Source organism: Notothenia coriiceps, unplaced genomic scaffold (assembly GCF_000735185.1).
Source record: "Notothenia coriiceps isolate Sejong01 unplaced genomic scaffold, NC01 NC01_scaffold00004101, whole genome shotgun sequence".
Lineage (NCBI taxonomy): Eukaryota > Metazoa > Chordata > Actinopteri > Perciformes > Nototheniidae > Notothenia > Notothenia coriiceps.
This window is the reverse complement of record NW_011336802.1, coordinates 9,676-36,074: the sequence shown is the minus strand read 5'-3', so window position 1 is coordinate 36,074 and position 26,399 is coordinate 9,676. Positions and strand designations below refer to the sequence as shown.

The following is a 26,399-nucleotide window of genomic DNA, read 5'->3' as shown; positions in this document are numbered from 1 at the left end:
TCACATTGAATATGTGTTCTTTTATTAAATAAACTAGACGCTTTCATTTTAAGTTGAGAGTTTAGTGTTTTTGACCCTAACGGTAGTTCCACACAGCAGCTTTAAAAAAATCTCTTCCAACGCTTCTCTGCCCATTGACTTTGAATGGGGGTGACGTCACTTTGCCTCGCTTTTCGCCGAACTGCATTGTGGGGAAGCAAAGCGAAGATTTGCAGGATTTTCAGGATTCACAAGTTGAGCAATGTTCAACTTTTGAAGCTGAGCTGGAAGCGTCAGACAATCAAATCCCGTTTATGCAAATCTGACAGTACAAGCGCTAGCCAATCAAACCGCGTGCAAGCTGGGAGAGCCAGACCGCAGTTAATTTCCTCATATTCCAAACGAGAAATTACGGTAGCAAATCACCCGGTTCTTTACGACCAGTTCTATTTACCGGGATACAAACCGGAGGAACCAGGCATGGAGGGAGGTGGCAGAGACAGTGGGTGAAACAGGTAGGTTTTCGCCTGTTTGGGGATTTTATATCCAGTTTACTTCGTTTAAACATTGCTAGAAAGCATAGACAGTATCTTTAGCCAGCATGGAATGTAGCATAAAATAGCACCATAGACATTAATCTCATAAATGTTCATCATAGCCCTTCCCGCTGACACTTTTACCTCTGCCACATCATAGACTATATGCATCACATTAATGCACACAATGTCATACTCCTTTCTGCACATATTCTGAGTGGAAAGGACCAGGGTTTTTTGCTTTGTATGTCGGGGGCGGGATATTCATTTGATTGGTTGTTCCAAATCCCCAAGTTCTCAGACACGCCCAGCTCCAAGATTTTCAAGATTTTTTCAAAGCTGCTGTGTGGACGTACCGTAAGACTCATGAGTGGAAGTCCAGTGTTTATATGAACAATCCATACTCTTCCATGTGCAAACTAGTAGGAAGAAATTGAAAAACTGGAAAAATATTTGTGTTGTGTCAAAACAAAGACCAAAAATGGAATCTAGGACAAAAATACACTTCCCTTGACACTTCATTGAAATATCAGTTTTAATGTGCAGTGGGAGGATGTCACTTTTAGAAGGCCAGTCTTAGTACTAATGAACTTCAGCAGAACCACCTGAGCACGTCTGCATCCCTGTATGCATCGTAATGCTGCCACCTAAATAAAAATACATATTTGCGTTGACATTCAGTTGAACCAGAGTACCTAATAAAGTGGCCTGTGAGCGTATACAGTCAGTACTTGCTGTGACACCTGAAGAAGAACACAGACAGCTACAGTACAAGCTGTTGTTGTGTATTTAACTACCTACACGTGCACACACATGCAGACAAACAACTGCCCCACCTTTCCTCATTTGCGCTAAATTCAAATCAAGTGAGGGAACACTGGAAGCCACATCGGGGCTATTTGATTTTGCATTTTCAAAACAAACAATTTGCCCAACAATTGCAATGAACATCACTAAGAAGCATGAATGTTGATTTGGGGTTAGCAGCAGCCAGGAAGCAAGAGACTTGATAGCAGCCATTATGTACAGTTTAATTCTGACAGCTGCAAATGGAAGGGAGACAAGTAAATGACTTTGAAAAGGGGGGAGTGAGGGGTGTTCTGGTGAGATAGGTAAACAGTGACATCATGGGCTTTTTTTCTCAGGGAAATCATGCTCCCTCACATAATCATGCTCCCTCACAGAATATGCCAGCAAATAACACAAAAATCTGGAACATGAATAAAAAAAAATATCTGCAGGTTTTAACCTAAATCAGCATCGTCAATTTGTATCGTTATCATTTCTATTTTCTAGATGGCTTCACAAATGCATTTTGATGATATGACAAGTGCAGCCTTTTGTTCGATGGCTTTTAACAGTAAGAAATGATTAATGACAATGTATGAAGGGTTTGAAATGATGTGAACAGCGTATATGGATGAATGCATTGAGTGGTCTTCTCTAAACAGACACAGACAGAACAGAGGACACAGATTGTTTAGGCTTGACCTTCATCTCTGAAATGTCTGGGGATGTTGCTGCACCTCCGTCCTATCTTACAATTTGATTTGCAGCACTCTCAGCCCAAATTCAACTCAGTAATAGCAATTCTAGTGCTTGGATATTTTGCTAAATCCTCTGATGTTAGTGCAGAAAACGGCTTTGTTGTAAAAAACTTTGTGGATTCTTTGTGCTTTGACTCCACCTACAGTTCCCATAGAGCACCACATATTATATACTAGGGTGACACCTAAAGGGTCATTTGAATCAAAAGTTATACAATCTTAAACATCCCAAAAGTAAATTGAGGATATGTTTTATTTGTATAAACCTTTTCATGTGTGCAGATGATGCCTTTCTGGGGCTGTGGGGCGTGTTTGTCAGCGATACACAGAGAGTGTTGTTAGCGTGGAAGACATTTTCCATCTCTGACAGAGGGCACTTTCACCCTGCTCCCAGAGCTCAGCAGACAAAATGACAGCATGCTGCTGACGGCCCTCTCTGACAGAGCTGCTGATGACAAGGTGTATTTTGAACTTTCACTACAGCCTGCCACTTCGGCAAACTACACCCTAGACACAGAGTAGTTGTGTATTATTAGAGGAAAAGTTACTGAAGGCGTAGACTCTGCATCATCTTTCAAACTTTGCTGAAATACTATATATTCTACGTTAATGTTAAAATAGACATATCAATTTGCTTATATTAAAATGTGCAAAATGTTACATCTCTTACAATCAAGTGCATTACTTCCCTAAGAGATTTACATATAATAGCTTTAAAAGCTAGTCATAATTATATACTACGAAAGTAATGTTTGTTATCAACTAGGCAAGTTTCATAGTAATATATATTAGTTACAGTTTGTTCACCTGTAATGTATTTTGACGAAGTATAGAACATTTTATTTGGAATAGGTCAAATGCAAACATATAGATGTTTTGTAATGACTGTGTCTAAAAGTGTCTCTGTAAAAACCTTTTACTCTTAACAAAATGAAAAGAAAAACGATTTGAAACTGGCTTTATCAATGTACAGATGTTGTTAATGTATGCAAACTAGTACACATTTATTAAGAGAATGCCTCATATGCATATTTAAAAGTAATATTTCAGAAAAACAAGTAATACAAAAGACACTTAAGTAAAAATAAATGTAATTAACCTGGGACGTTTCATGTTGATATTTATTGCTTATTTCTTTCCCTATTCACCTGTAGTGTCTCCCCTTTATGAAGGAATAGGACCGGCTATAACAGTCGGAAAACTATGTTCAGATCATTCATTAGACTGGATAGATATCATGTGCTTTTCTAAAAGTTGAATCTAAGGTGGGATCTGAAACTTTCTGAACAGGTGGGTCTCCAGTCTGTATTTGAAGCTGGTGAGGTATTCTGATCTCCACCAGAAGCCTGTTGCACCAGTTAAGAGCAGAGCAGGGACTGGTCCTGTGTTGAGAGGAAGTCTGAGAGACAGGCTCCAGGCTGGAGGTAGATCACAGATGTGGCTACTGCACCACCGCCTGGAGCTACAGATCAGCTGGCCCATACAACGCTTTATAAGCTGGATTTGAACCTCATTTCAACTTCCACAGGGTGCCACTTTATATCAGGTGGAGGGGCTGAACATCTGCATAGTAAAGCAGCAAGGAGGAAATTGCTAATTTGGAGATGACTAATGCATGCACCAGCACCTGGGCTGCATTTTGGACCAGTGTAATCGACCTCTGCTATTCATATGAAGGATAAAACTGCAATAATGTGCCATTGTTGTTTTTTCTTTATCTTACCCTTGTGTTCTACTTCAAGATGACTAGATTACTAGATTAAACGTTTGGTTCTATCCAATATAAGAACATAGTGAAAAATGTCCATCCCAGTCCCAAACCCAAGGTGATGTCTGCGAGTTTCTTTCTTTTAATTAAAAACCCCAATGATATTGACTTTTAATATGATGAGCTTTCTCAAATTCTATGTGTTTACATATTTTATAAGCTAAATACTTAATATTTAGTGTCTAGGCCCCTATTCGTAAGCTTTAAATACCATATATGGGTGTCCTATTCCACATGACCTATTATGTCCTCTAATTGTACTATATTCTTTAAACTTGTGAATACAATTACATAATTGAATAGACTCAAAACAGCATTGAACAATTACTTTAATCAAAATCTATAGACTCTTTTTACTTATTGTCACATTTCTAAAGTCAGGTTGTTCAACCATAAATATACAGTTATTCTTATAATAGACATGTGTGTCAACACTATGTTACTCATTCTTTAAAAGAAGGGTATATATTATTCAGTTTTATTCATTTTAAAGTAGACGTATCTGAAATCTCCTGTGCTATAGCGTAGTCAGATAAAGCAGAGAACAATGCTGTGATGCAGATGGCTCTGACAGTCCGGGGAACTCCACAGGTCCCAGTCTACTCTGGTTGAGTGTTTTCTTTGGTCCCTCTGAGCTTTCTGCATAGCTCAAATGTCAGTCTCAGATCTCAGCTCTACCTGCAGTGTACACAAAGGCTCATTCAGATGCTTTTAAAAGCTCTGGCTACTTGCTGTGTACAGAATGTCTGACCTGACTAGAAGGGTCAGTGTTGGACTGCAGTAATAATCTTTTTTATTGAGACTCAGGATCTCCACACTCAGTTAGTTGTTGGTCTTCTTTGTTCTTCTGTTTTTTATTCATCTCACTTCTTTCTCTTCTCCAATGTAAAGAGGGAGACTCATGTGACAGACATTTTCAAATTAAGATTTTTTATCAATTTCCTAACAACAAGCTCTGTGATCTGCAGCAGAGCTGAGAGGACACCAGTATCGGCCGGGAGCACTGGTCTCGGTGAGCTCAGGTCCAGTTGTCCCAGATGCTAATCTGCAGAGCTCAGCTCTGAGGCCACAGGCGCTCTACATGGATTCGCTGCAAAATAACATGAGCAGGCATGCCAAGCCCTTCCTCCTTGTGTTTTTGTCTAAAGGCCCAGGGAAAGATGTGACACATCGGGGAGGGCAAAGTGTCCCTTTGCGCCTCCACCACGAAGCGGTGGCTCTCACAGCTGTGGTTAGCAGATGCTCAGAGGTTACAGGCGCAGGCCTTTTGGGACATCAGCACTCTGCCCTCCAGGGGCCACACGTAACACTCAAAACGTACTGAGGCTTGATGGGGCTTAGGCATGCTGTAGTCAGTCCTGCAAATTTAGTTATAACATACATGAGATATGGTGTCCTTCTTTTTCATTACATGACTCTCTGTTTCACTTGCATCATACAATTATTTTGAAGATATTATAACAAACCCGTTTTTATTTGTGTTACATGCAGATTGTAAAGCAAATGTAATTGTTGTCTGCATTCCTATTTCAGTACATGATAGCATACTGTGTTCTGAGATTAATGCCATGAAATTAAATTGTGTGAGATTTATTTACACACAACATTGCTTTCAATTGTAATTCCTCTCCCAGTTGATTCATATTGTAAATGTTTCTGTATCTAAATCACCATTAGATGCAGCTAGTATTACTCTGTTTTCAGTTATAGTGAGTCCTGCATTTCTTCAGACCACAAAATCCTGACCAGACACGTTTATGTTCAGCCAAAAGGCCAGGGCTGTCACTTCTCAGCATGCTCACGATAGGATAATCTGTGCCGACTGTCGATAACTGAGTGCCCTTTCTCAGTCCTAACTTCACCATGTTAACACACAGGTTAGAATCTGCTTTGAAATCATTTAGTGTGCACTTATTCACTGCTCTGTTTGTACATTGTTTTACCCATGATTCAGTGTTAACCATTTCTCTTTTCAATAGAATTCCCCAACCAAGGTTGAGGGTACATTTAAATCAGTAGCTCTGTTTAGTTTGCCCATTACTGGAAAGAGCAGCAAGAAAAGGGAAAGGCAGGCAGAAAGTGAAAAGTACAAAAAAAACTGAGGTCTGAGTATGGGTGAGTAAATGCAAGAAGAAATCATCTGTTAAAATTAATTAGCCAAGCTTCTCTGAACACAAAATGACAAGACATTAAATATGTATTATTTATGAAATGTCTGTGCTCTCTGAAAAGGGTGTCTAGTGTTGTTAATTACTCAGCCATTCATTCAGAAAAGATTATTTCAAATGGAAAGTGAAAGCAAGGCTAGACAGCAAAAGAGCTGTTAGTTTCTTTCATGCTATTTTTAAATGACATTGGTGAAAATGGAAAAGCTAATTATGGTAGCTCTGAAATTCAAAGCTAATTTGAGAAGCAGCATGTCAGGTTTATTGACATCTTCTGTGGAGTGATGTGGTTTGATGGCCACCGAGGAATCCTTCTGGCGCCGCGAGGGAAAGGGAGGAGCGACTGCATGAGAAATTATTTCTTGCAGAAATGAAAATAACTTATGTTAATAGATTTAATGATTCCCCTATTCCCACTCATCCGCGCCTGCTGAGTGTAGAAATTAACAGAGATATGTATGTATACTCAAAGAGTCGAAGTATACATGAACACTAAAAGCCTTTTAAACTGATGTATTTGCAGAGATAACTGATTTAAGCAAACCTTTAATGGCAATGGCAACCGGTTCTGTTCCTGTTCACACGTTGTTAAATCGCTGTACGAAGATTGCAGTTTGTAGGATATTATCTTATTTCACATACCTATTATCAGGTAGTTCAATCTTAAACATGTCTTATAACAGACATGTATGTGCACAACACTATATTACTCATTCTTTAAAAGAGGGGTATATATTATTCAGTTTCTAATTAAGTAGACCAATATAAAATCTCCGGTGCTTTAGTGTTGTCAGATAAAAGCAGAGAACAATGCAAGATTAACACGTTAAATCGCCTTTTAGGATAGTGTGCTATCTAATGGTAATGTAGCAGATTGCAACCAACTAAATACCCTCCACCGCCCTTTCTTCAAGCATGTCGGAGAACTACGACGGCCTTAAGGGAGGGCGATATTGATGTTTAACTTTGTTCTCTTTTCGGAATTTCAAATCAAGCGCTTCCTTAGCTAACAGCCAGCAACCAGGGGGCAATAAAGATGTTTTGGCTTTACCATCGGGTAGCTGTCATGCAGCCTGTGTAAAAGTTCTTAAATGTTTCATCTGCTGTCTGCAGAACAACAAAGAGCAGACATACACAATTAAAATCAAATTTTCGGAGCAGAAGGTGAAGAGCTAATGTTTGGAAGTATACATCATTTACCACAATAGATCATTGTAATCTCAATATTGACCCTCAATAGAGCCAGAGTTTGGTTTGTCCATTCTGGGCTACTATAGAAACATGGTGGTGCATCATGGAAGTGGACCTGCTTCCTATGTAAATAATAGGGCTCATTCTCACATAACATAACAGTTCTTAGTTTCAGGTGATTACAGTATAATGAAAACATTAGACAACAGTTGTGAATATCATATTACTGACCTAAGAGACCAGTTCATTTTTTAGGGAAAGCAGTTTCAAGCTGTGTTTTTGAACTTTGTCCGAAGTTTTGAAGTTGTTTTGTTTTCATTTTAAACATGGATTGTGTCTTTAAAAGTGTGCATGTGTTAGTTGATATGTTGAGTTTCTGTGGGAATTAAAATAAGGATCATCTGAAACTTGGTGCAGAAAACTAGCATACTTATGAAAATATTTTTCACACTCTGAAGTCTCAACAGGCCCGGGAGCATGACGCTATATTTTATCATCAGCGTGATACGTTTTATTTTCTAACTAGTGAGAAAAAGAGCAGCAGTGCTTTCAAGGTTTGTGATTCCTCCTTAAAGGCAGTCACCTGGCAAAGTGGGAACGAGAGCAGGGCATTTATCCACTTAAAGAGAGCCACCCCGATGATGTCAGTAACAGATGACTGCTAGACACTCCCCCCTCCATCGCCGCACAGCCAGCTCTGGTCATTGAGGGCAGGAGGGAAAGAGGGTGGGGGTAGGGGAGATAATTACCAGTATAAATGAAGCCCTGCGAACGATTTGCACTGCTGGGTCCCCTGATCTAGTCTCCAAGGCAACCTCAGCACGCTCATTTGTTTTGTAGATGAGTAATTACATCCAATTAGTGGCCACTGGAAAAAAAAGGAGTCCAAGAAAGGCCCATTGTTCTGGATAGATTGTGTGAATATTAATAGTGGGAAGGGCTGAGGCACCGTGATATGATGGGTGATACTAATGCAGCTGTGGGCACACTCTGCCCAGTCTCATCCTGCATAACGGATCAGATAGCCACTGATGAAAATATATGGCTCCGAGAGTCTGTGCCCACATGTTGTGTCTGAGTCCTACTTTTGTCCAGCTGCCTCTATCTGGCAAACAACGGCAGTTTGTTACCTGAGCCACCTGCACCTGAATGCAGTGTGTGAAACATTCACAACTTTCATTAGCTGGCTAAATGTTATTTACAATCCAGAAAGATCTGTTTACTATGTAAGTAACATTATACTGTCTGTGACCACTTTTACAGCCCTATAAACTTTGTTAGTTAAAGGTGGGGTAGGTAAGTTTGAGAAACCGGCTCGAGATAGATTTTTTGTTATATTCCATGGAATGCTCTTAACATCCCGATAGCAATGAATATCTTAAGTGCTTTGACAAAAGGTCCATGAAAAAAATGTCATCTGTGGAAGCCGTATTACTGTAAAAAGCACGACCAATCATTTTAGCCGGCCCGGCTAAAATAACTGGATGGCCTACCTGCCTGTCAGCCTTCCATCTGCACAAACCTATCTCGTGCCCTCATTGGCCATGTGCGCGTTTGTGTGTGTTGGAGGAGGGGCTCTGTAAGGAAGTGGCAGATTTATTCCAGCTGTGTATTTTCTAATTCTAGCGCACTCGAGCTGGTTTCTCCAAAATGACCTACCCCACCTTTAATAGATTTTAAGGCTATATGAAATTAGTTTGGTGATTATAATAGTTCGGGATTGGTTTTGGTTTGAATGACCAACTTTTCATAAAGCTGGGCAGACATTGATAAGATGCAGTCCGTTTGATCCCTAATTGGGTAACTCCGGACTCATTCCTGAATTGGGCCGATGTCCTCCATGTAATGTGGTTTGCAAGATCTCTTATTTTGTGTTTCAATATTATTGAAGTAGTAGTTTGCACATTGTGGCTTTCTTTCTCGCTTTTTGCCTACATTGTTTAGTAAATGGTCATCTTCAAATAAAATGTTTAGGAATTAAGAATGGGCATGGGGGGTTTTGTATTTAAAGTTGATCTGTAAAGTATGATAATAATATGTTCTGGCTGAGCAGGAAGTCAATTAAAACCTAATCTTTGAGTAGCAAAACAAACAGAATTGAAGAAAACACACTGTGTGTCAGTTAAAGCTTGGGTAGGTAACATTAGAGAAGCCAGCAAGCGTCAAAATGGTGTTTATGAACATAAACAACCAACATGGCTATTGCTTGTACTCACAGTTGTCAAGATAGCAGATAGTGGAGAACTTTGGTGACGCACAATGAGTTCACAAGCAGAGTGAGCTCAGGTATTTATAATAAATACATGTTATAAATACAGCACCCACCCTAGCTTTAATGTTCGTCCGTTACTTATAATTAGAACCTTATCCCAATTGAAAATAACATTCCCATTTTTAAGCACCACTCCAATTATTTGCTGCTGACAATATTTTAATTGATAGCCCATATTAGAATGTCTAAATAATAATGTTAACAATACATTTAATATGATCTGTTACCACAAACTCCTTTATACCTGCAACTTTACTTTTACAAAGAAGACGTGCAATCTTTAGTTACAACAGGTGTTTTGTTTAGTTGCTTACTTTATTGGAGCAAGTTCAAATACTCATTATGAGGCGCCGTTTAAGTAGTATAAAATGGAATGTGATGCCTGTCTGGCCCCAGTCTTTACTCTGTGCTAAACTGGTGACATATTTGAAATAGCTTCTTTATGAATTCCCAATAACACGGTTTGTGGTATTGTCAAATGCTTCTTCTCTCCCTGTTATAATTATTCCATTGATCCAGTTTTCCTCATTAGCAAGGCCAATCAATGTTCTGTGACATTTGTCTAAGTGAAGTAAATGGAATGATTGCTTCTTGAGCTTTGTTCAATGTGTCAGGCATTATGTGACGTACGTGGGAAGCCTGCCGTATTTGGAGCCTATCATTTGATGAGTGGGCAGACAGCCCACAAGTGGTGAGATCAAAGTGCTAAAAAGCATTGGCGGAGAGAAACATGGCTGGTGCTTACTTTCCATTTGGCAGAAGTGGACTGTCTTACTGTGAATGGGGAGAGGTGAAGTGGCTTTCAATGGCTATTCGCTCCAGGTCCCAAATAAAATGTAAAAAACACACAGCGGGGGAAACCCAGCATGGAAAAGCCGGTTTGACCAATCTCAGTTCCTCCCGATTAGATGAACTGTGTTTTCAAAGAGGTGTGAGAAGGAGCCGTTTCTTTTAATTGCACTCTTTATATGAGCAGCTTGATTAAGACGACAAGCAATAAATGCCAGCAGGGCTGATTGCTGAAAGACATTTTCTAAACTGTTGATAATCCACCATCTGTGTCACAGAGAGCAGCGTTAGAAGATAAACATGTATATCTGTATCTCATTCACATGAAAACCTTTAAATGAATTATTGATCGGTGCACGCAATGTTTCTTTTTATTTAAATGACAAAAGCTTCCCTCAGGTGTGTCGACGAAGAAATGTATTGACCTGTGTTTTAATGATTCCTCAGTTTTATCTCACTCCTTAATGATGGAAAGAAATCAAGAATGGCACAGGTCAATAATGCAAGAACGTAAATATGGAAGAAAGGTTTTACTGTTTATTTTGTATTTATTGTTATTGGTCCATTTGTATCAAGTACAGGTTCTATAAGTCATTTAAGAGGTTTTCCATTGTTAGGGAGAGATAGTGTGTATCCATAAATGTGCAGCTAAAGCGTATCAAACACGGACCATATGCCAAGGGGGCCTGGCCACATGCTAGGAGCTGCTGGGGAGGGAGGGCAGGGGGGGGCAAATAAAGCAGACAAAACTCAAGGATGTACTTTTGTTTAAAAAAGAATGATGGTGAAACACACCACAGAACTATGCTTAACAATCTGGACATTGACTTTGTAAAATGCAAAAAAAGTTGTTTTCCACAATGATGGAGTCACCTCCCCTCCCCCTCCCCACCCTATACTGTATCTCCCAGGCCTCCCCGATTATGGGTTTTACTCTACGCCCAGTGACCAGAGGGGGGGGCCCTGCTCCTTTGCTGACTATGGCTCCCTGGGGCCCCAAGCGGCTCAGATGCTGCACAGTGAGCATGCCACCTCCGCCTGCAACTCCCCCCTCCAGCACCTACACAGCCCGGATCAGTTTAAGAACCCAGGTTTGTATAAGCGCATCTATCTCATCCACTTCTTTGGACTTTTCAGTTTGATTCATGACATTATTCCATGCAGATCTTGATTTGAAATACATTTTCTCTTGCTTTTGTTAAGGTAACAAATAAATCCCCCTCTACAAAAAATAACCCTATACAAACATGTCTTGCTGACAAAAAAAGCATTGCACGTTGTTCCTCCTTTTTTTAATGTAGATTTTCTGTTTCTTTGTGAAGTTGTGTCCCAGCCCCTGCTTGCACATAAGGGGCCGACACATACAGAATGCAGCCTTCATTTGCATGCCAACAAAATAACTACTGATGATGTCGGAGATTACACTCACCTCTCTAACAGAGCTCAGGTTTTTGTGAATTTTGAAGAGCAAAGGAACAAGTTAAGTGTGGGAGTGAGAGTCCTGTACGTTTTTAAGTGTAAGAATGATTGCTCATGGTTATTAGTGTGTGACTTGGAGATCAGTGGAGATGCTGTACGATGCTCACTTAAAAGACAACATCTTTGCATAATACAGCCATTACTCTACAACACGAGTCATTCTGTGTGCTTTTCTGATGTTCTCCTATCCACGTTATGTAATCATGACTTTTTAACTCAAATATATTGCACAGTGACATTTCAATACCTGCATTCAAATGATTATACATTCATGCTGTGTCTTTGACAGCAGACTGAAATCTTTTACAATGAAGAACTTGTAAGAACATTACAGTATTTATGTCGTTTTTGAAACAATGATAATTACAGTATATGATCATGTTTCCACTGGCATGGCACATCTCTAAATTGTGATTTAATTTAAAGGGGGTGTAGTTTAGCGGAGAGCCTTCATGATGTGGGCCTCGCTGCAGGGGACAGCGCTGACCTACGCTCAGCGTTAGGGTCCCTCTCTCCGGAGACTCGTGGCCCTGCTGGGCTTACGTCCTGCCATAGCCTTCACCTGACAATAATGGCTAAAATATTAAAAACAAAAGGGTCCGTCCCCTCGCCCTTTTGGACCAGTAAAGTGAGTGTGTACGTGTGAGACAGACCCTCCCCTAATGGGTAAAGTGTTGGCCAGCTGCCCCCGGCAGATGTTGGCCTTTTCTACAGACCTTAGCACAGCAAATAGCAAAAAGCAAAGACGTGTTGTATAGAAACAGCTACGCAGATGTGACTTTTTCTGAGGGTGAGGGTTTCTTGTAAAGCTGCTCATTGTAACACACACAGACTAAAGGGCTGGGCAATATAACCCAAAACGTATATCACAATAAGTCATTTCATATTTCGTTAAATATCACACTACAGCATGTTATAACAGTTTCAAGTGAAAGTATAAAGGACAAATATGTGTCTAGCTATGCATAGAGTAGATGAAGACAGAAGTTTGATTAAGACAACATTCTTGTATAACAGGAGATTTCAATATATTATATTAATATATATTAAATCACAATATGACTCATATTGGATTATTGCCCGGCCCTACTGCACACACAGTTTATATGGATCAGTGTGAAGTGTTTAATTTCCTACAGCATCACTACACACTTTCTTTTCACACTCACTATGCTCCATGATCTCTTTATTTTGAGGCCTGGTGTCGACATGTTTTCTATACATTATAGTTAAGAAAGGATACAGATCAGCTGGGTTTCTTAGCTACTGTACATCACGGTGTTGGACTGTCGCTGCGTGGCTTGTGTTTTGTTTGCTTGGTTGGTAAAGCACAGGTTTTTCTCACTTGAGAGGACAGCTTTAAATCCTGAGAGTCGACCAGTTCAATGTTCCTGTTGTCTGTGAAATAGACTTTATTTTTGTAGCCAACCTTGACCCCAATGATATGAAAATCAGAGAGGGCATTATAGTAAATGGAATCACAATGGTACTGTTTATTCGCATGTTTGTTTTAAGTGGATAAGGAATATGGTTTTCAGGAAGTGTAATAGATTCCTGTGTACACGAGGTGCCTTACAATGATGATGATTACCAGCCCTAGGTCATGGATTACCCATATTTCATTTCTCATGCCATTACTGTGGAAATGATACGGCGAGCGGCCCTGCTCCTCTCTAAGCGCTCCGTCCACTGATGAAGATTGTGCCCCACAGATTGCTAGCCTGAAAGGGAGAATAGCATATAATGCAGTTTGAAGGCAAATCTCAATGATAAATGTTTTTCTGGTGCACAGTGCCACCACCTGTACAGTTCTACATGTACGTGAATTGAAATGAAGCAAATATAGATTGAAAGACACAGACAGGCAACAAAGCACAATGTGCAAAGAGTCAGACATTAGACCTTCATCCATTCATCCAGTTTTTCTCCCCACATGTTGAAGCCGCCCCTAGCATCACAAGATGTTCCGTCTTTTTACTCAGATTTATCTGCGCTACAACTGAAGCACAAGAAAGACTAGCATTCCTTATAAAGAAAAATAATCAAAATGAATATAAACACACTCGCCTGTGTTATTCTGAACAACAATCTGACCCACGTTGCACTTGAGATTGTTTTGCTCCCATTGCTCCATTTTTAAATGGAAAAATCAGTTCCACAGGAAGATGGGTGAGCCACACTCTTAATAAAAAAATCAGTCATGATGATTGCCATTTTAACAGAAAGAAAACGTCCCTAATTATATAATAAGCCAGCCTACTGGAGGCTGTGCAGGCGAGATAAGAGCAGTAGCTGCTCCCTGTTTAAAGTCCTTACAGTTAAACAGCAGTGTGTGTGTTTAGTGAGATGGCTTCATTCCTCTGGAGTGCATTACACCATATCTGGAGTATGTTTTCAGGTGCTTCTAATGGACCTAACATGGCTAATACAGCTCTGAGAGATGGAGCGCTGATATGTTAAACATGGAGACAAGGATCGTGTGCGTCAACACTACAATCTTTATTTCTTTACTTGCTCTCCAAAGACTTCCTCTCAGGCATCATGAGCTCATACACACACAAGATGGAGCCTTTTTTTTACAGTGGCAATATTTTCTTTTTCACAGTTTGAATAAGGGTGAAGCAGGGTTATGTGATGCTGACAGCAGAGGAGATTGCTGTTAAGAGATCACTGCATTTTTCTTTTTCCCCTGCATTTCTTTTTTGTTGTCAGTGTCACTGCCCTTTAGTAGGCATCTCGATTTAAAAAAAGACATTTTATTAGTCTGAGTTGCTTTTACTCACAGGGCAAAGGTGGTAAGTCGTGTACAGTATTTCTTTTTTATCCCCTCTGAGTTTGGACCTGCACATGAAGTCAGGTCAAGCTTTTATATTTCCCCCTTGTGCCTCCTTCTCTTGTCTCACTTTATGCCTGAAGTCACACCAGCAGACTGAAGCACACAGCGAAAAATATGGAGAATATTTTTTAGTAGGTTCTATGAATCATAGGTCGTATAGGAAAGCATAAGGTATTTCAAATGTCTGGCTCCAAAGTGCCTACATTTAAAGTCTGACATAATAATCCTCTGCTACTCTTCAACAGCTCATGCTGTGTTACAAGTACTCCTTCACATTATGCATGGCAACATTGACACTGCAACCTTACTAGTTTATTAGCATGGTGGAAGTATCTCTAGCAGCGTGCTTGTTTTGTGTTGTGCATGAAAATACAAAGTGAATGTTACTCCAATGCATAATGCACACAGCATGTAGATTATATGCAGAATATCATACTGGATTCTTAATTTCAAATCATGTTAAAACCTCAGCCCTGCAACATTTTGACAGTTGCTATGAAAATTGTTTTATTAGTCGCATCTGTAATATGAACAATACGAAAGTCTTTTGAGACAAACATGAATCCAGTCATGTGTTCTTTTTTGGTTTTTCCTTTTGAGTGATAGAGTAAGGATTGTAGAGCTGGTTGTTGTGTTTCTGAGCTGCCCCCCCGCTGTGTTTGTGTGCAGGCGCCAACCCGTCCCGGCCCGGAGGTTTCCCCGGTCCCAACAGCCCAGGGCCCGTGGCCGACCTGTACGGGAACAGCCAGGACTCCTCTGTGGGGAACTACATCAGCGCCGCCAGCCCCCAGCCCGGCTCCGGGTTCGGCCCCAGCATCACAGTGAGTACTCTGCTCACTTCCTGTCTGACTGACCCCACCTTCAGCTCGGTTTCCTCCTCAGTGTCAGAATACCAGCACTAAAACTAGACACTAAGCTAAAGCACGCTGACTGTGATGCTCTGTAACTCTACACTTTTCTATCTTAAGGAGTACAGCATACTCACTGTAGGAATTGAAACTCCTCCATATCAGAATACCTACCATCTGCCTCTTAACACCTATCTTAAATGCAGATAAGTACAAAGCATTCAGCAGAGTTTTAGAGGTTTAATTATGTTGGTTACACTTCCTACAGTATGATGCCCATGCCTATAATGCATTATAAACATGTTATAATCTGCTTTTGGCAACTATATAATTATAGCTATAAACACTTTAATATTACATTTAATGTTCACATGCTTTTTATAATGACTTATAATGTTCAAATACTTCATAATTGCTGGTCACTCACTTGCACTTTTTTCTGCAAGGATCATAGTGTAATATACATTCAATATCAAAGTTGTAATATGAGTATGAACTATTGAAAGCAAACAATGGCCACTTTAGTAAACCTTAGTAACTTATAATGCCAGTCAGTGACCAATATTTATGAAGTATTATGATACTTGACCTTGTGAGTCATTATAACATGTTTCATATCTGTATCTATAATCAAACAGTGCTATAAGCAGACTTAAAGTGTGTTTACAAGGCTTTATAGGCATGTTTTTAATGCAGTCCTGAGCGTCATTGAAAGGGTTACCATGTTTCTTTGCAGAGAGGTATCTAATGCCATTGAGTTCACAGGTTCCGTTAGCATTTAGTACGTCAGGGTTAACCCCGTCTCCTCTCTCAAAGTTATCCGTGTCAAATGCAAATGTTTATTCCCCTTAGCTGTTGCACAAATCACCTGACTTCAAACTCTGTGTCACCTTCCCAGAACAAATGTCCTTTATTTTTAGAAAGCCATCTGTCCCAGAGCTGGAGTTCGCTCCGTCACAGGGACGGAGGTTTTGTCTCTGCGTGTCCTTGTCCAGGTGTAGCTGCTCAGCCAGGTGCTGGTGCACCTCTACATGTCTTTATGATCTGTTAGCTGCAAAATGCTACATCATCTCATGAGTGAGCGAGTAGCAGGGCCAGCAGAGGTGCTCTCAGTGTGACTAGGTGTAGCTAGTGTGCAGCAACCTGGTTAAAATCAAAAATGTTGCTCTCGCTGTTATCAAAAAGAAGCCAATTCAGAAATGTTTAAAAGGCCCCAGTGACAAAGAAGACACCTCCTTGAAAGATAGTAACGCCCTATTTTATAAACTATTGGGAAAGAGAATCTAAAAACAGGGTTCTCTTTTATTAGACCACCAATTCATGGAGAGATCATCAATGCCAATAAACTCTTGATAGTAGCTAGCTAGCTTATTAAGCACTTGTAAACAGTATAAAAACATGTAATAAGTGCATTTTATGACATGATGTATGCAATATGACGTGCTTACAGAAATAGTCAATAAATAATGATCCTATGAAGACTGATTTGTATATCTTATTCTCTCTCAGTCACCATCAATGAGTCACAATGGGCCCCCTGGTAGCACTAGTCCTGGGTCAATAGTGTTTAAAAGTGTGTACCACAAATGTTGAAATGTTAGCGTCTAAATAAGTCAACTTAAATGAGTCTTCCTGAGATTCTACCTTATGTTCAGGACATTGTTGTCACCAAAGGGACGATCTCCCCAAATAAAGTCTCCATCAGCGCTGTGTTTACTCTGCCTGTGTCGGACCTCGCTGAATAATTCATCTAAAACGCTGCATTATGAATTTTATGGCCCCTAGCAAGGTGCGGCGGGGCTAAGCTCCTCGTCTCGCTGCCAGTCTTGTCGGGGCATGTTTGCACTGTTTTACATGACTGAACTGAGTGACACAGTATAGGTTATGAAAATAACACCTGCTTTTCTGAAAGAAGCTAATGAATGCATGGCTTAACTGAGGTGGAATAACAACAAGCCCATTAGTACACTGCAGGGTGAAGAAGCTCCAACTTTAGAGCCAACATCATTATTTTTATTTCCTTATATAGTCACCAAAAAGTACAAGAATTGTTGACGTTTGTTGTATTTTTTTATTAGATTTTGTCTGGTAGTTGTATTTAATCGCTTCTGTGGTAAATTGTCACTTACTCAGTGGTTTCATGTGAGAAATAGTGTGTGCGCTACATAGAATCAATGGGACTAAATGCCAGGGCTCAGAGAGGATAAAGTGAGTGTCCAGAAATGTTTTCATTATAGTAGTGTCACTAGCTAATAAAAAGATAAACCATCTCATTTTAGCAAATGTGTTTAATTGATTTATGGTATCCAAAGAAAAAGAGAGCTTAACGGAGAAAAAAAGAGTTGGCTTTTTGCTTCCTAAGCAAAGCCCCTCTTATGAATCGTTTTAGGTCCACTGGCTATCTGCCATAATCTGTTGGTCTCAGCGTAGGAAGCTAAATAGTTGTTATGAAACACCAGACTGGCTCATTTTCAAGCACATCTACTAGCAGATAGTTTACAGATGGAAATGAGGCGATTTGTTTCCAATATTTTTTATTTGTTGTAACACTTGTGAGTCAGAACATTTCAAATAAAACGCAACATATACAATAAACTCCGAACAGAAATGTTTATCATATTTTCTTCAAAAGAGTCAAATACGCTCATTTATATCACAAATGAGCCTAGAATAAAGTGTATTCCACCAAGGCCAGGTTTAGTGATTCCCCCTACAGAATGATACCACGCACTAAATCACCACTTCAGAATCAGGCAGAGGGGGGTGTGGGCCCCCTGACTCCCCCCTCTCAGGGAGATGATCTCTCTATTCAGAACATTCAAATGGGAAATGATTCAGAACTAAAATGTGCTTTATACTTATTTTCTTTTGACTGAGTATGCTATTAACCTGAATACATCAGATCATCATATGTCATAGCCTCATGGATGACTTCAGAGTCGCTGATTTCTCGCCTGCTCTCACGCTCCAGCGATTCTATTAATCCCTTTAGCCAATATCAAAACAGCCACTGTGAAGAAGCAGTAATGAACTTAACAGTTTTTTATGCAAGACAATTAGAGTGCAATTAGTTGATTGAAGCGATAAAGACGGATAATAGGCGTCGAAAATGCTTCTCTTTTCAGCACGAGGATTTCTGCAGAACTGTCAGCAGCAAAAATGCACAGCCTCCTGATAGCTGAGCCTCACAATGAAGAGCGTTCAATACACGAAAACACACTTATCATCCTGAGGGCTGTTCGCCATCCTATTCAGTGCAGCCTTTCAGAACCAATCAGCTGTATATGTTAGCATGAATGGGGATCTTGTGTTTTATTATCTCATTTATTGCTTTTGTTTTTATTGTAACTTGAGAAATATGTTGGCTTAGGGGATTCAAAGTAACTTGGAGATCATTTACTTCTTATAGTATTTCTAACCATCTTTAATGGGTCCTACATCCTGTTTTAATGTTGCCGTTTCCCATTACAATAATATAAAGTGAACTTGTATAACATGTGTGACAATCCTGCTTTGCTGCTGAACATGATCAAACTGAATCAAAGCGTTCACATTATTGAAATGATTCTCACTTTTTCTCTCCTTGAAATGCATACTGACAAAAGCACTAACTGTACACTTTTAGGGCCCGTTGATTGCGACAGCTTTTACAAATGGATACCATTGAACAGGTGGCCGGTTGCCATCTCATCAGAGGTATTGCATTTTATTTACTGTGCATTTCCTTTCAAGTCTCTATCTAATACATGTTCATCACATCATTCCCTGTTTACACCTCCCTGAACGTGAAAAACAGCTGGTAGTTAAATTGCGAGTGTGACGGAAGGCTCACATACACTTTAGGAGATTAAGATCAGCATTGATTGAGCAATACAATAGTTTGTATGCCTTGCTGTGGGAAGTGTATATTTCAGTCACACACACTAGCTGTTTTTCTTATTTTTAACATTTTTTTATTTGTCCATAAAAAATCTGTACACATATTTTAAAGGACAGATCACACATAAATCCAAAACTTTAACCAACAAGTCAACGGCGGTTAATCAACACATTTTAACCAGGCAATAAATGTCTATGATTACCGAATACTTCAGTTTCATCATGTTTCTTTTGTCCCTGTAATTCATCTCTATGCTAAGCCTATGCCATTGCCCCTCATCTGTACTGTAGTGCATCCAAATGTGTCAGGCTGTTCGTCTGCTTTCAGCTATTTTTTGTGGATATGATGTGTGATGTGTGTGTTAAACTCATGTATGCACACATATGTTGTTTAATTTCTCACTAAGCATGACAACTTTAACAAACCTCAACAGGGTGTGAACATTATTGTAACCTAGAAGCAGGGTTGGGTAGTAAGAGATTACGTAATCCGATTACGTAAAAAATAAGTAACTATAATCAAACCAGATGCATAAGGTGCAATATGTTTGAGGTAGATGCTATTTGCACCTTGGTATCTATAGTCATAATGCCATATGTACCCGGGTGTCTATAGTGATAATGCCATATGTACCCGGGTGTCTATAGTGATAATGCCATATGTACCCGGGTGTCTATAGTCATAATGCCATATGTACCCGGGTATCTATAGTCTTAATGCCATATGTACCCGGTTGTCTATAGTCATAATGCCATATGTACCCGGGTATCTATAGTCATAATGCCATATTTACCCGGGTATCTATAGTCATAATGCCATATGTACGCGGGTATCTATAGTCATAATGCCATATGTACCCGGGTGTCTATAGTCATAATGCCATATGTACCCGGGTGTCTATAGTCATAATGCCATATGTACCCGGGTGTCTATAGTCATAATGCCATATGTACCACGGGTGACAACAATGCAATGTACACCCGGAGTGTAAATAGTGCTATGTTTGGTGCTGGGTGGGTGTAAATAGCCATATAGCTGTGGTGTAGCTATTTTCACCCAGGTGCAAAAAGACACTGCATATTTTAAGGTTTGATTTTGAAATAATCTAAAAGCATTCGGATTACATATAAAAAATGTAATTGATAACATATCTTTTGACCAGTAATAGTATCTGCTGTAACAGAATACATTTCAAAGAAATCTGACCCAACCCTGCTTAGAATCAAAGACTTTAGATTGTGACATTTTATTCATGCTATTGAGCCACATTATTTTATGTGGAATTCATATTGGTGAGTACAGATTGCTGTCATTAAGGGTTTCTAATGATGTTGCCATCCCTTCTTCTTTCTCTATCGCCCAGCAGAGTATATCTGGTGGCCCGGGAAAGACAGGACGGAGTTTCTAATTGGCTTTGTGTGCAGGTGATGCTAACCAACTTCGAGCACTACAGCGTCACCCTGGCAAAAAGAATGAAGGTGTGAACCTTATGAAGAAGAAAAGAAAAACGTTAGTCATCTCAGAAAAATAACAACTGCTGTACTATAATCCAAACCTCCTATAACTTTACAACCTGGTTTGGTATGATGTGTCACGTGGATTTCATTCACCAATTCCCTCCCTCTGTTAGCGCTTTGTTTTCCTTAGTTTTTAGAGAGTCATTTTTAACCTTAATTTTGTGTCATTTTATTTAATCTTATAGTATATTTGTGTAAAAGGGGTTTTGTTTGAAGTAAAGGGGTCATAGCCAAGTGTGAAGGGGAAAGGTTGTTGAAATCAGTCTTTCCGAATAAAAAAGAAGCTCAGTGTGAAGAGAGAAAAAAAATTCAATTTTAAGGAACATTTTAAGAGGGTATCTAAGTAATAAATCTCAGTAGCTGTTTTATTTCTTGTGATGTCTCATTGTTAACCATAATTACCTATTTTTGGGCAATACAAAGAGGACTCCAATATTTTTATGGTCCTTTTTTATAAGTGTTGTTTTTGTTGTTTAGAAATATATATATATATATATATGCTATAACAAATTTCATATAACTACATTGTGAATTCAAACTTGAGAAAAAGAAATGTAGCTGTACATATTATTCCAGTCACTGCATATAACCAACTCAGTGAGAGAATAGCATATTTTTGTGATGGTGTGTCAAAAGAAACATGTTATAGCGTGTGAATAGAAGAAAAAAGCTGTAAACAGTTATTATTATTATACTTTTTTTCTTCTGCTGGAAGACGGTATAAAAGACCCCGGAGATGAACAGAACACGCTTGCTCTGTAAATACTGAATCATTTTACAAGTGTCATACCAGCAAATTCACAAACGGCGAGCTGTAAGTCAACACAGTTGTAAGAAATAAAAAAAAGAGCCTGATTGGTATCTCACTGCTCAGATATCAGTATCATTTCAAAGAGAGAGACAGAAAAGAATCCAAAGCACACTGTACTTAGATGTGAAGATTAGAACTTGAACAGGCATTGGACAGTGCTCTGTGCATCCTGACACTTTTATACTCTTGAGAGGAACTTGTTCGTTGTTTCTATTGTTTGTTTCATCCTGCTTGTTCCTGATTTTTTTATTTTTTTTAGGAACACAATACCTTGAGCTCTGTGCTGAGAGCCTCTATGTGCCGCTTGTTCTCTGAACCGGTTCTTTTATGAGCGAATTAGGAAAGTAAACATTTTGATACCATACCTCAGCCTTTGTGAGTTCAATCGTGGAATCATTGGCAGGTTTAAGTTATTCTAGTGGCAAAATAAAACACTGAAAGGTAATAAAGCGAGAAATCGATGCACTGTGAGTAGTAAGAGTACAGGCCAGTTTCCTATTTGCACATGTATATGTCGGCTTTTTAAAAGAGAACGGCCTTGTGCTTTGGGATAGTATGAAGGATTTCTTGGGTTAATGTGCTAGACTAACACTTCAGAGTTTTGAGGTGAGGAAACAGCTTGGGAAGTAGATTTGTTGCAGTGGATCTCTTTGTATATTAGACCCATCTAAAGATATTTATACAGGGTTAAAAAATGACACTGAATTATTCGCACTGCACCAGGTTTTACACAGTATGTGTGCTTAATGATTTTACTTATGACAAACATTTAATAATTATATAAATATCTGGTTTTCCAAATCATTAATGAAACGAATGGTGTGAAATACTTGACCTGCTGCAGGTGTATTTTTGTCCTTTTTCATTTTACCCACTTCTTTGTCTTTTATTTGAAAACAACCAGGTAAAGAAATATGCTGGATACTTCTAAAGTTAATGATACGGAGGTGTGATCAAGTCATAATTTAACGGAGAAAAAAAAAAACCTTGTAATGTTCAAATGTAAAAGAAAATACGAAACTATAAAAAAAAGAAAGATGCTTCTTTGCTGATTTCAAGTTTAATCAGAGTTTTATTGATACTTTGTGGTTTATATATGAATAATTGTAATATACTATTAAAATGTACTGTGCATCCATTGCTTTCTCTCTTTCCATTCCCCATCCTTCAGAGATCCTACTTCTTTTGTTGATCATTCATGTAATTCATTAGTGTGTAAAGAAACCACAGTTACCTTGTAAACAGAGTGCTGTCTTTGATACCAGTGTAGTGGTCTTTGTTGTTCTCCCTTTGCTCTACCTCTCCTTTCTCTCATATTTATCCCTCTCCCTATCGCGCTCTTTTTCTATCTCCTGTAATTACAAAGTAGATGTTGTATAGGACTCATTAATATAATACTCGTAGTGAATAGTGGATTTAGGACCAGTCAAGATAGACCTTTCTCTAAATGATCATGTTATTCTGATATTTGCAGACTATTCTTTTTGATAGAGGTTCATTGTAATTTGATTCCCTGTATCTTTTTTGTTGTTGCTTTTTGCCACTCTCACATGGTTTCAGCTAACCAAAGCTCTCATGGATGAACAATAGAGAAACAGTTGCTGTAAGATGGAGTTGTACACGAGGCATTATTTGGATCCCCACCCTTGAATGTTTTAAAAGGGGTGTGCCATACTACCTTAAATGCTAACGCTAGATATGCAAAACTGTTGTTTTTTTCTTTGTTTTTAAGAGGGACACAAGCTATTATCAAGATTTTATGTAAAAGAAAAAGCATATATTTAAAAAAAAAAAAAGACATACTAATGACTCATCGTGCTGTTTAAATGACCTGTTATATATTTTACTGTTCACACTGATCCCAGATGGCCCTGTCTCTTAATTCTCTCAAAGACTTTAATAATAACTCAATAATTTTAACCGTAGATTCTTGGAGCTAGATTTAGTTTGAATGCGTTATCAATGATCCAACATATTGATATTATAGAGGCATTGCTATAAAAATGTCATACTGTGAAAGACTCCATTAAACAGATATTATTCTGCAGCTGTAACAGGATTAGTGTGTATCACTCTTAAGGCGGATTAATAGATGGTTCATATTTCAGAAGATAATAAATTAAAATGTTAATCTCTATGCTGAAAATTCCCTCCAAATACTCAAAGGATGTCCAGAATTCACAGATTTCCACAAGCCGAATTTCTACAAAAAAACGAGCTATTATAAAGCCTCACGCTGTGTGCGTTATTATTTCTATTAGTATAATTTCAATTAAACATCATTTAGGTTTAATGACCATTTTATTTTTTATTTCACCTCATGGGGTCTTAAAATTGAGTACTGTTACAATAATTAATAACATTAGTGTTTATTCATTTCTCTCACCCAGTAGACTGTCAAATTACATTTGTATGTTCAGTAATGGCAGCTCTGTTAGTGCCATTATTATTCCAATGAATTCAGCACGTATACAGGACATTGTGTAGAAATAGAGAGATTATGCCCAAAACAAATGTTAAAAAGTCTAATTATATTTAAAATATATCAATTTCAGATATTGTATTGTAAAAGTAATTGATCACATCTGACAATACAGTAAAAAAATAAAGCGTAAAAAATAATGTAATAACATTCGGAGTATTCAATCTAGTTTTCACCTCATTTGCACATTTATATTTTCAAACATATCTCAACTGTAGAAAAACAATTAACATGTTAGAATCTATCATTCATGTGCACTAGTTAAGTTTTATAGAAAAGACAAAAGAAAGTGTTCCTCTTCGTTTGCAGCAATGTCCCTGTTTATAAGTATTTGATCAAATAATAAACTCTAACTCATACCACCTACAAGGAGCTCATTAGGAGCTGCTGTTGGTTCCAATTGTGCTGCCATTTCATCTGGAAATACACAGATACTTTAGTTGTTCTCACTGTTCCAGCCCCTAAGACAGTAAAACCCTTTCTGACTTGAAATGGCAGGTTTTCCCCTCACACAAGCTCCTATTGTTTTGTGATCCTGTAGCGTGGACTTTAAGGTAGCATGGCTCTGTTGCTCTAATTTCATTTGAATCTCAAACTGACAGCAGTTTACAGCTGATGAATGTTACACATCTTAGTAGGCTAGCTTATACATTTGGGGAGAGGGGAGGGGTCTTGGTTTAAGAAAAAAAAAGAAATCAAAAAAAGAAAAAAAGTCAACCTGGAAGGAGTTGACATTTGTAGTGTACTACCGTATCCATTTAAACTTGAATCTTGAGGCAAGTGCTAGGCAATGGCCAAACTATTGATCCCATCCGCCGGGGGGGGAAAAGCCCACCCTGAAAACCACACAAAACACGTTTGAGATTTCTGTCGGATTTGAATCTGCTTCATGGATAAGAAGCTTGGACATCAGACTGTTTCAGGCTCGGCTCTATTTCCAATTAATTACTTTAAAGCCTCATTGAACGATCTTGAGCATGTAGACCCAAAAAGGCTTATTCACAGTGGTGCTGATGGTTCAAACCAAACAGTGTGCCCTTATCTCTGATAGATACTGTCACATTGACTCTCTCTTGTTCCAAAACATAAAAACCTTCACAAACTTCAAGGTGACAGAAATATCACAAGTTTGACTTTACTGTTGTGTTTCAGGGTGAATTTCCCTTTCAGTTCAAACCATTGCCATCTCACGCTCATCGCTAAATATATACAAACAATTGCAATATATAAGTGTATAGATGAGTATATATTTGCAATTCTCATGCATTTGACCTTGTCTGAAGAATATTAGACTGGAGACCTCAGCTGTATACAGAATACTCGTTACACAGCTACACCCGGGCTCATGTAGGCATTATTAGCTTCTGTTCACCGACACGAGAGTTCACCCGTGGCGTGTTGACGAGTTTGGAGCCGACCGCATGGCCTAGAGGGGAGCCTGGAAGCTCTTCAGACTGCATGGACGGCAGTGTGAGGCTCTGCTGTGCTTCCATGTTTGTGCAGGCTGAGCACAGAGCTCTCTTCACTGCTGTCTGCCCATTCCTAACACTTGCCCCTTTTTTTATGTTAACCAACTTTTTATGGCGAGAGACAGACAGACTTGACTGACATCTGAAAGCATCTTTCAGGTTATATGGCTTGCTTAAGCCCTGTTGTAAAATATACTTTAAAAAAAAAATAATAATAATAATAATAATGGATGGGGGTCTCTCACATATCAAATGTGGAAAGTCTAATTTTATATTTGTATTTTCAAATAATAATATTGACAAAAAATGTCTGTGAAAGGTTTCCATCCTCTACTGTGGTCCAGAAATTGATGTGTCTGTCTGGAAAATAAATAAAAATAAACTGAATTGTTATATGACTTGTTTTCACTGTGTTATTGCATTTTTTTTGTATTAATGTATTTGTTGAACAATGATTTTACCTCATAATATTTATCTCAACATTTCACGTTTAATTATGTGGTGATCCATCACATCAAAGACACATTTACTTCCCATAAAGCATCTGCTGACAGCCCATAACTGGACACTTTGTAGGACAATAAGTGTACTTTCTGTTTATTACAAACAATAGGGTTTTTCACCATAAATATAATAGTCTGAGCATTACGGTGAAAAACAAAATGCAGGCGTGTAATTCTGCTGCCCCTCAGTGGTGTCGCCCAGTCCTTTCAGGAGAAAAAGCACGGCATACATACATAAGGGATTATTTTCAGTATCACATTGAGAGCATTAATATCAGCTGAGGCTCAGTGTGTAGACGGCTGAGGATGTGATGAGTAGATGAGATG

At 38.8% G+C, this 26,399-nt stretch overlaps 1 long non-coding RNA gene across 3 annotated transcripts in view; it reads left to right on the top strand.

Moving 5' to 3' along the window:
* Positions 1 to 25,967, top strand: part of LOC104942020 (uncharacterized) — a 46,584-nt gene extending 20,617 nt beyond the window's left edge. For 2 of the 3 annotated variants that reach the window (XR_797957.1, XR_797956.1), the window contains exons 5-8: positions 11,159 to 11,338; positions 15,232 to 15,383; positions 19,036 to 19,106; positions 20,657 to 25,967. This is a non-coding gene — a long non-coding RNA (uncharacterized lncRNA). Of the gene's footprint in view, positions 1 to 11,158; positions 11,339 to 15,231; positions 15,384 to 19,035; positions 19,107 to 20,653 lie in introns of all 3 variants that reach the window. The other variant, XR_797958.1, reaches the window with a different exon arrangement.
* The last annotated feature ends 432 nt before the right edge of the window (positions 25,968 to 26,399 follow it).